This window comes from Pteropus medius, unplaced genomic scaffold (genome assembly GCF_902729225.1).
Source record: "Pteropus medius unplaced genomic scaffold, Ma_sr-lr_union100, whole genome shotgun sequence".
NCBI lineage: Eukaryota > Metazoa > Chordata > Mammalia > Chiroptera > Pteropodidae > Pteropus > Pteropus medius.
Genome location: NW_024354499.1, coordinates 17,246,606 through 17,256,501, shown reverse-complemented (window position 1 = coordinate 17,256,501; position 9,896 = coordinate 17,246,606).

Here is a 9,896-nt window from a genome sequence, read left to right as displayed (position 1 = left end):
TAATACTTTACTTCAAAACCCTGATGCTAGTGTACTCTGGCCCACGCTTTTGGGGTAGGTCCTCCCTGTGGTTTGAACGCTTCTTCCCTATCAGTTTGGGGCTCTTTCCCAAACACCTCTAGTCCAAATCCATTAAACAGGAGGGAAATATTTATTGTCTAATAAATACCTGGGTGATTTCCAGAAACAGAATTGTGTTCCTGAGCCAACTTCTATTTTAGTCACAGCCAGTGATTCACTGGTGACCTTAATCTTTATTCCTCCAGCAATGTTCCCAGTTCTCAAAACCTAGAGTTACAAGCAACAACTGTTTCTGACCTTTCGTTACAGTGATCAGGACAGCGTAGGGGTGAAGGGTGCAAAATGCAGAGGCAGACCCAGTGTTCTAGCAAGTATGAGGTACAAATTTGGCAGTACTTTTCTTAGTGTCTTTGATCTTCAGTCTCCTCACCTACAAATAAAGATTATAATAGAACTTTGAGAGCTATTACGGGGAAAAGCTATGTCAATATATATATAAAGTATGTTTAACAGCACATGGAGAGTGCTTAAAAAGTATTAGCATTATTTTTATTGTTATTTTCTTCACAAGCGTGGTAGGTGGCGTTATTGTTTCCAATTTTTATTCCTCCCTTTTCAATTCAACTTTGAATTTCCTTCATTAGAGGTGGAATGCACTTCCTCACTCCTGACTTTAGGTTTGGCCAGGTGACTTGCTTGGCCAGTGGTGTATGGTTAGAGAGACAGCCTGCCAATCTCTAGCTAGGATCTTGAGAGGTATTACATGCTTCCATTTGTGCTCTTAAGCTATGACCATCATTCATGAGATTAACAAGTCCCCGCTGCCACTCTGGTCCAGAGAGAATGAGAGGCATGTGGCGCAGAGCTGAACTCAACCTGCTGCTTAGAGCCAAACCTAGCCAGTCACTTGCATCCCATCCGATTGATGCCCAGACAGTCTTAACATTTGTGAGTTAGAATAAATGGTTATGTTATGCCAATGAGTTTTGGGGTGGCTTTTTATTCAGCATGATTATAACAAACACTAGCAGATACAATGAGAAAGTTCGTTAACTGCTGAGAAGGGGGGACACATAAAGCATGGGATGAAGCTGAAGTGTGAAAAGGTCGGTTGGAGGCAGACCTGAGAAGGAAATCTGCTTTCTGCTCCTCCCTGCAAAGCCTGGTGCATGAACATCTGGCTGCTCTGAACCCACTGAGAGTCATTTCTGCTTTTGTTTTTTGTTTGTTTGTTTGTTTAAGAAAGGGATTCGGTTTCTTCAACATATATCTGTGTTGACCATATCCTCTCATTCTTTTTATTTATTTTGTATCAGCATAGTTAGGGCTCTCCTTCTGATACACACCCAGTGGAAATCTTGCTTTTCTCTGGTTGCCAAAGACTCTTACTGTGAAAGGTAGGTCAGAATTCAGATCCTGGAAATGCAGTCTGTGTTTCTTCATTCACACTCAGATGTGTCACTATTTTCCTAAAGCTGTGGAGGCAGCTGAGTCATTTAATTTCTTTGGTGTAAACCTGAAGCTCCATGGAATAGCGGGCTTGGCATCCCGACAGGCTCTGTCTCTACCGTCAGCTTCTGAGATAGAGAGAAGGAAGGCGAACGTGAGAGGGATCATGCACACAGTGGAAGCAAGAGCAGTTGGAAAGCCCAGGACAGTGGCTGGATCTCAGCCTGCTCTTGGCTGCCTGGCCTCTTTCACTCCTGCCTCTTTCCTCAGCAGCTTTTGGGGAGATTCAGAGAATGCTTTATTGTAAAATGAAGGAAGGCCTTTGAAATGTTACCTTGCCCAGTTTAGTTGGAGCTATATTTTTAGTTACTCTTTTTTTTTTTCATCTCTTTTCTGTGGGAAAATATTTTTTTTTTTAATAATTGAGTAGAGCTGGCATGTGAAGTCAGTGGATATTTTCGTAAGTCATTATGTCATCTGTAAGGGACATATGACCTCTAAGTGCGTGATGCACTCAACCACCTGTGTGGTGAACAAACCCACGGAGCATTAATCAGTTCTGGGGGCAGATGCCACTTAAGCTGGAAGGGGGCAAGACACTCGTCTAGATCCACGCCTCATGAGGACTGAACTTGACACCTCTCATTATTGTTTTTTGCACTGTCTTTGCCTTTAGGATAGTCACACAGAGTTTTGCCTGAGGTGGTAGAAATCTAGTTGGGGTGAGAATTCTAGTTAATATGTAGGGATACATCCCTGACTCCTACATCTTACATGCTTCATTAGTTAAGTGATGTTTGTTGTTTAGAAATGAGCTTTTGCATTAGTAACTATTTTCATAAAATCAGACCAGTGCCTCAGAATTAGGATCAACAAGAGGACAGAACTGGACAGATCAGTCCAGCCTATTAATTGTGACTTAAAGTGAGATGTTGCAAAGTATAAGCTCAACATGAAGGTTCCTATTACAGGCTAATGGGATTACCTTTTCTCTAAAGGTAGAAAGTAGTTTTCATTAGCTAACAAATGCAGGTCTTGAGATTCTCAAAGCAGGAAGGAGGAAATCAGGATCAAACCTGTCTGCAAAATCACTTAGGTGAGGCCTTATCTCCTCAGGACAGCGTGGCTGGACTGCTCCTGCCACCTGCAAACCTGCATACGCTGTGGCCCCCAATCCATACTCTGTCCTGTAGCCAGAGTGGTCTTCTTGCAACACAAACAGGATGGTGTCATCCTTCCACCCTCTATCCAACTTCCTAAGTAAATCCCTTCAAAGGTTTGATCTAGGGCTCTTCCTTCTGCCTTTAAAGTCCCTTAACATTTAACCCCTTCCCTTTCGAACACCATTACTTCTCTCATTTCAGCCATGTCTCCAGCTATGCCCGCCGCCTCCCACGGGACCTCAGAAGCTCTTTTCCTTTTGTCTGGACTACACTTCTCCACTCCTTTCAACTAGTAACTGTAACTTCTTCAGGCACTGGCTCAGCTCCAGACCCCCGGGCTCCCCTGTTACAGGCAGACACACCGGTTACCATATATGGAGTTACACATTGGCTTGTTTAAGTTTCTCTCCCAATAAACCCTATATCTATCTATGAGGACAGCAGGTTTTTGCTCACCAGTGATCGGGTTCCTACTACTGGAAGAGTGTCGACAAATAGCATGCCCTCAATAAACATCTGTGGAATAGATGGAAAAGGGAGTTGAGTGAAAAGTACACTTAGGACATGTGATTGTTGCCACAGAAGCATATGTTCTAGATCAGATTAGCTATTTATTGTAGGGAAGCAGAGTGGTGTACTGGTTTAAAGGTGTTATCTGTGGAGTCAGACCACTAGGGTTCAAATTCTTTCTCTGTACCTTTCTCATTGAACACCCTCTGACAAATTACACAACTGCTCAGTGCCTTGGTTTCCCCATTTGAAAGTAGGAATATTCGTGCCTAGTTCAGGGTTGAGATTTGCATTGGATGTACATATTGAGCCTTAGCTCAGTGTGCACGGTAAGAGCTCATACATGTTTGTTTTTGCTGCTGTGTCCAAGTGTGGGAAGCTAAGTGCCAGTGGTTGGCCAGGTTATGAATAGAATTTCAGCTTAGAAAAAGGGTTTGGGGAGGGTATTTGTCCAGGGCCTGTGAATATACCCTTGGAACAGAAAAAATATCTCAGAACATTCTGACATTATTGGTTTTAGAAAGGTGCTAAGTCAGGTTGCCCCAGCCACCCAAGAAGCCAGGAGACTTCTCTCTAGGGGAGGCTGCTGCTTTTGCCTCCTCCTCAGGGGAAGGACATAACATCCGGCTTATCTTGGAAGAGACTTTTCTATGGTCGAACTCAAACTAAGTACAAGTGTTTTAGTTCAGCGATTTGACATGCTGTTTTAATTTTTGGCTCAGATTTTTGCCAATACGCAATCCATATTCAGATTCATACTGATTTGTAAAGAATGTATCTCTCTACTCATTTATCTATCCATACATCTCTCTCTTAACTACCTGACAGTGAACTAAATGCATCTTGCTTATTCTGTCTACATTACAATAAAAGGAAAATAACATTAAGGATCAGTCTAGTCTGGAGTCCTGTGTTTGTTACTGAGTTTGGTCTCTATTTGAACTATTTAAGTGGTCCTTTGCTATTTACATAGTTCTGAAATCATCTAAATCAGCACAGACAAGGTCTGTATCCCCAACAAGAGAACTCGGGGGGTGACCTGCTCTATGTGATCAATTACAGAGCACAAAGAAAACAGGTGGTAGAACAACAGAGTGGGAGCAAGTTTGGGGGCTCTGTGTTCAATGGAACAACTATATTTGAACAGGGAAAGAACATGTTTTTTCACTACTTTTCTTATGATTTTTCACTTTCTTTCATAACTGCATTGTTAACACTGGGGAGGGGGTTCTGAAGGGAGGCATGACATGTTAGAAAGATGTGGAAACAAAGCACCATTTGCAAAAACAACAAAGCAGTGAACACAGGCAGAGTAAACAGCAGAGATGCCAGCACTGTTAAGAGATTGGACATTGAAGGGAACATGGAAGACAAGCCACCACAGGCACCTGTGATAACCCTTCCCCCAGTTTACAAAACATGCAGAGATCAAACGAAGGAGCTCAGGGTTAGAATTACCTATAACAGCCTCACATTTGGGTTCAGCAGAGGAAGTCAGATGACAGTTAAAGGACTTAGGGCTATTTTTAGTAAAAGCGAAGAAGAACTCTCAGGAGTAGAACCCAATGTGAGTGATACAGTGACTTGATGACCTCTGCTACAGACGCACAGAGAGAATATCATAATTTAACAACTTTCCTGGACCCAGATGGGGAGAAGAAATCCAACTATGGTATTAACAGTAGTCTAACGATGAAGAATCGGGAAATTGAGACACCACCACCAGGTGGCCAGGGAGCATGGCTGAGGCAAGCCAAATATAGATTTTCTTTGTGAGACGACTATGATTAATACCTACACCAGGGAGCACTTTCAGTTTTAACAGTTAAGGTATTATTCAAAAAACTGGAGTCAGTAAGAAGCATTTCACAAAGCGGGAAATCTAGGCATTGAAAGGGCAGATTGCTTGCCAGGAGGAACAGGGTGGCAGAAATGTTCAGACTGAGGCAAGAAGACCCTGCTTATCTGTCCAGGCAGAAGAATACGGCAGGGAGAGTCACAACCCAGCCTTCATCTCAGACAGGCACCTATAAAGCCAAGTGACGACATATCTTGCCCCTGAAAACAGGAACCATTTCAAACCTATTTTTCAGTAAAAGGACAAAATTGGGAACTGGTGGAGACAGACCTGCATCAGAGGCACAAGAGTCCTGGAGAAGATAAAATAAGGGGGCTGCGTCAGCTGTTTATGAATTGTGGCAATTTGACTAGAGCTAATCAAGCAATAAGCAATGCCAATCATCAGAGTGTCTGTGTGAAAAATGGTGGTAAAGACATCCACTTAGTGAATGAGTCCGGCATGAGATACAGTTTGAGAGACCAAGGACTTTAGGGAGAAGATGGGTGGAAGGACATGCAGCAGAAGAATGTTAAAGAGACAGACGAAGGTGAAGAAAGCAGAGGTCAGGAGAACTGATCTTTTTGGCAGCATCTCATTCATTATCAGTTACTCTGGGCAACAAGGCTTTGTGAATAGAGCTGAAGGACTTGGGAGCCTTCAACTCGCTGCAACCCATTAAAAAGGAGATTGCATAAGCAGTCAAGTGGGTATTTGGAAATCCGAAGTCTCTTAAAGATGATCTTCCCTTCCTAATGAGAAGACGATCTGTAAAGACCCAACCTTCAATCCCACTAGGGATTGAGAAATGCTCTGGGATGTTGAAATGGACCCCGGTGCCAAGCAGGAGTTTGCTTACGATTGACCAGTGAACATAGCTCTTGTACAGCGTCCAGGTGGCCTGCACAGAGGCTTACACATAGCGAAAGCTTTTTGGAAACTGTGCTGCAGAGCCGTGGGCCCCAACCAGTTTGTTATGTCTGGCATCAGTGAGCATTGATCAGCACTTGGCTCCCATTTGGCCCCCAGGAGCCCTCCTGCTGACAACACCCTGCTCAGGCAGGTGGCACCCCCTCACCTTCGTCCTCTGCCCTTTGGCCTTGCTGGACTGCTGGGGAAGAGGAGCGGATTCCCAGCCACAGCACCCTGAGATGAGGGCTGTAGTTACAGGTGCCTCCTGGGATCACCACACTATCACCAGAAAGAGAACTTTTCATCAACAGTTATTTTCTTTTACGATACCAAATACCTTAAATAGACAGCAGTTCCATTCCTCTGTACTCCTATTTTACTGAGTGACTTTTTGTTTGTTTGTCTAGAATGAATCAACTATCTCAGACAGATGTGTGTTCTAATGCACCACTTCGCCCATTGGACTGTTCAGGGCATAAGCTATGCATTCAAGCATCATAAAGATTTTGTGCATGCTGCTCAATTGTGTGCAGCATTGCCCCATGGACAGGTGTAGCTGATGAAGGGGCACTCACAAAGGTGCATCTTCCAATCATTGACAGTTCAAACTTTTACAGTGTAGAAGCTTAAAAAAGCCACTGGTTTCATTGAAAATTTTTATAAATATGTACAAATGCTTCTGTGCTTTACCAAGCAAGAAATACATAATGTAATTCACTTTCTTGTGAATTAGCAATTAGTAGGCTCTTCCAAATTAAAGGCAGTACCCAAGGATTTACAGGGCTTGTAGAACTGCTGTCCCCTACAGTGAGTGATCCCAAACCTCAGTAGCAAGGAAAAAAAATAATCTAGAAAACAAAACAACTAGACAGTTTTAAAAAACGATTCTTTTTTCTATTTACAACAATAATACATGTTCTTTGCAGAAAACTGTTATATACAAAATAATAAAAGAAAAATTAAGATCACTGAAATTAGATTTAAAACAGCTTTTTGCTGCCAGCCATTACCGTTACTATTTTGATGTCTGCAGGTGCTACTGTTAAAAATTTCTCAATTTCTACTTAGTGGTTCTCATCTTTCCGTCAAGGCAATGTGTCTATGCTTTGTGACCACTGCTTTTATTTCTGGGTAAAATTGTGTTGTGGTTTCAAGAAGATAAGATAAATATGATCATAAATGTATAAAAAAAATTCCACTCTATCATTATTCAGTAAAAAGCTAAAATGGGGGCAATATATAAACTGTCTCTTACAAATAACATTGTCGGTTTAAGTCTTTCTTGTGACTTAAGTCTGTAAGAAGTTCTTGAGATTAGCAAATGGTTCTTAATCTCTTTGAATCTTCTCACAGCTACTCTCAAAAACTTTAAAGCTTTGCAGGTGGATTCTAGAATAGAAGGTGTCAGCGTATCTTAGTTTGTTTGGGCTGCTATAATAGAACACCACAGACTGGGTGGCTTAAACAACAAAACATTACTTGTCATAGGCTGGAAATCTAAGGTCAAGGTGGCGGTCAGTTCGGTTCCTGGTGAGAGCCCACCTCCCGGTTTGCAGATGGCCACTTCCTCCTCTGTCCTCACTTGGCAGAGAGAGAGAGAGAGAGAGGAAGCAAGCTTCTCTGTCTCTTCTCCTAAGAGCACTAATCTCATCCTGGGCCTCCATCCTCGTGATTTAAGCACCTCCCAGTGGCCCCATCTCCCAATACCATCTCCTTAAGGATTAAAGTTTCAACATATGAATTTTAGGGGACACAAACATTCAGTATATAGCATTCCTGTAGTATCTTTTGGCAACAAAATAAATTTTTTTATTTAAAAAATTTGGAAGTCCCTCAGTTTTGAGCTTCATGCTGAAATTCTAATGGCCACATGGTTAATTCCCATACTTCTAGCTTCCCATTGTTTACTTGGGAAGTCCCAGTAGACACCTCTTGTCCTGGCATGATTGTTAGTAGTGCCTCTTTCATAAACCCTGGTTATTGTGTCCCAGCCCCAGGCTACACTCCTGCCTGGCCGGGAGGCCCGCCGCGCACGTCAGCCCAGAATGAATCAGAAGAGAGAGGGAGGCGAGTCAGCACAAGGCCGTCCCTGTGCCTGGAAAACATGAATGAAAGCATATTTTTCTCAATGGCAAACTTTTGCATGTCTGAGGTATCGACTGTCCCCTTAGTGCCCTTCTTACCTTTGAAGCAAGGGGAAAGAAGACTGACAGGCAATCATGACCTCCCAGCTCTGAAGGAGCCATGAATGACACACTGGATAAATCATGTGTTCAAATGGGGAAGGCAGCCCAAACTGTATTCTTTGTATCTTCAAAACTCAGAGCACTTTAGGCTGAAAAGAAGGTTAAAATGGCTCCTCTCAATCGTATTTCATGATAGTTGTTAGTTCGGAGTTGCCGATACTTAAAAATTTCATAAAAACAATTAGACATCAAGAAAAAATAATTAGAGCCACATAGCTCCATCATCTAGTCACATCAAACCACATGTATTTGTTTCCATATCCATTTTTATCTGTATTTGCAATATGTGCACCAACATTGCTTTTGCGTAGTTTTTCAGTGATTCCCTGTGTTACCTGCACACAGGGAGGGTGTTGCCCACACTGCTGGAGGAGTGCCCCTTGGGGGCACTGCAGATGGCCTATTCCTTTGTAGGAGCTTCAAGGGTGAGCTGTTGAAGCCATAATAGAAGATTGGATTTTGAAGATAAAAGTAATTTTCCTCCTTTGAAGGCAACATGAAACTGAAGAAGCCTGGGGAGCCTGAAATCAAGAAGTTGGGGCTCTAAGCCTGGTGCACTCACATCCCACTGATGTGTCCTTGGGTAAGGACTAAATCTCCCTGAGCTTCGGTTGCCTTGCCTGTAAATGGTGATAAACTTCACAGGGTTGTTGGGGGATTGGTATGGATAAAGTATCTTGAATGAAAGAAACAGTGTTGATCAAACACCTTGAGGAATCAGAAGCAGGATTTAGGCCAGGAACTAGGCCTAGAGTGGATGAGGGGCCCTGGGAGAGGAACGAATTGGGCGAGGCTGACCCTCTCGCCACACCCTGAACATCGCTCCCTGCCTTTTATTTTCTGTCTCCTCCAGGCTCCACTTCCCTGCCTATGCTCCTCGCCTCTGTCTCTTCTGGAGCTGCCGCTCAGAGCACACCTTCACTAGGCACACGGGCCCTGTTCCGCATGGATCAAAATATGTGTCCTGTGGTGGAAGGATACAAGGAGAGCAAGAATGTCTGAGCTCAAGGATTCCCTGGGGATTTTTTTTTTAAAAGGATCCATTGAATTTTAATCAGTAAATTGTAATTGATACCTGAGCCTCATGGCTAGTAGAAAGCGTGAAGTCAACATGGAGCATGATTGATAGTGTGGCGAGTTGGCTCAACTACTGTTAGCACAGCACTAAGTAGTGTCCCCACCCCCATCTGCCCCACCAGTCAATGGCATGTCTCCACAAGTCACTTTCGGTCCTCCTGCTCAGTGACTCACTTGTGACTGGTATGCAGTATTTGAGGGGTGGGGGCCATCGAATCAACATTTGGACAGTTCTGAGCCCTTTTCACATTTTCCTCTGCTGTATTTCAAGCATTTTGATTCCAATTGTCTTCACTTAAAGAAGCTCCCTAAACTTTTTGCTCTGTAGTCATTGAAGGGGTAACAGGCATTGTCTGTCAGTTGACAATATTTTCAAATGAGTAGCTATAGTAAAAAAATGCAATTCTTGACCCCTCTGCTTTACATAAATACACAGAATTTTCAACCCTGAGCCTACAGCATTGGAACAGACATTAGACATCACCCTGCCCTACCTTCACTCCTATCACCCAAATGGTCTCAGGGTCCTCCAGACCTATATGTAGCACCTGGGTGGTTGGAGGGAAAACAGAAAATAAACTGTGAAATCATTCGGTTATCACGATTTAGCTGTGGTTGTTTTATTTATCCAGGCCTCACCTAATCCCAAAAGAAAGGTTTAAGGAGATACTATTATTATTA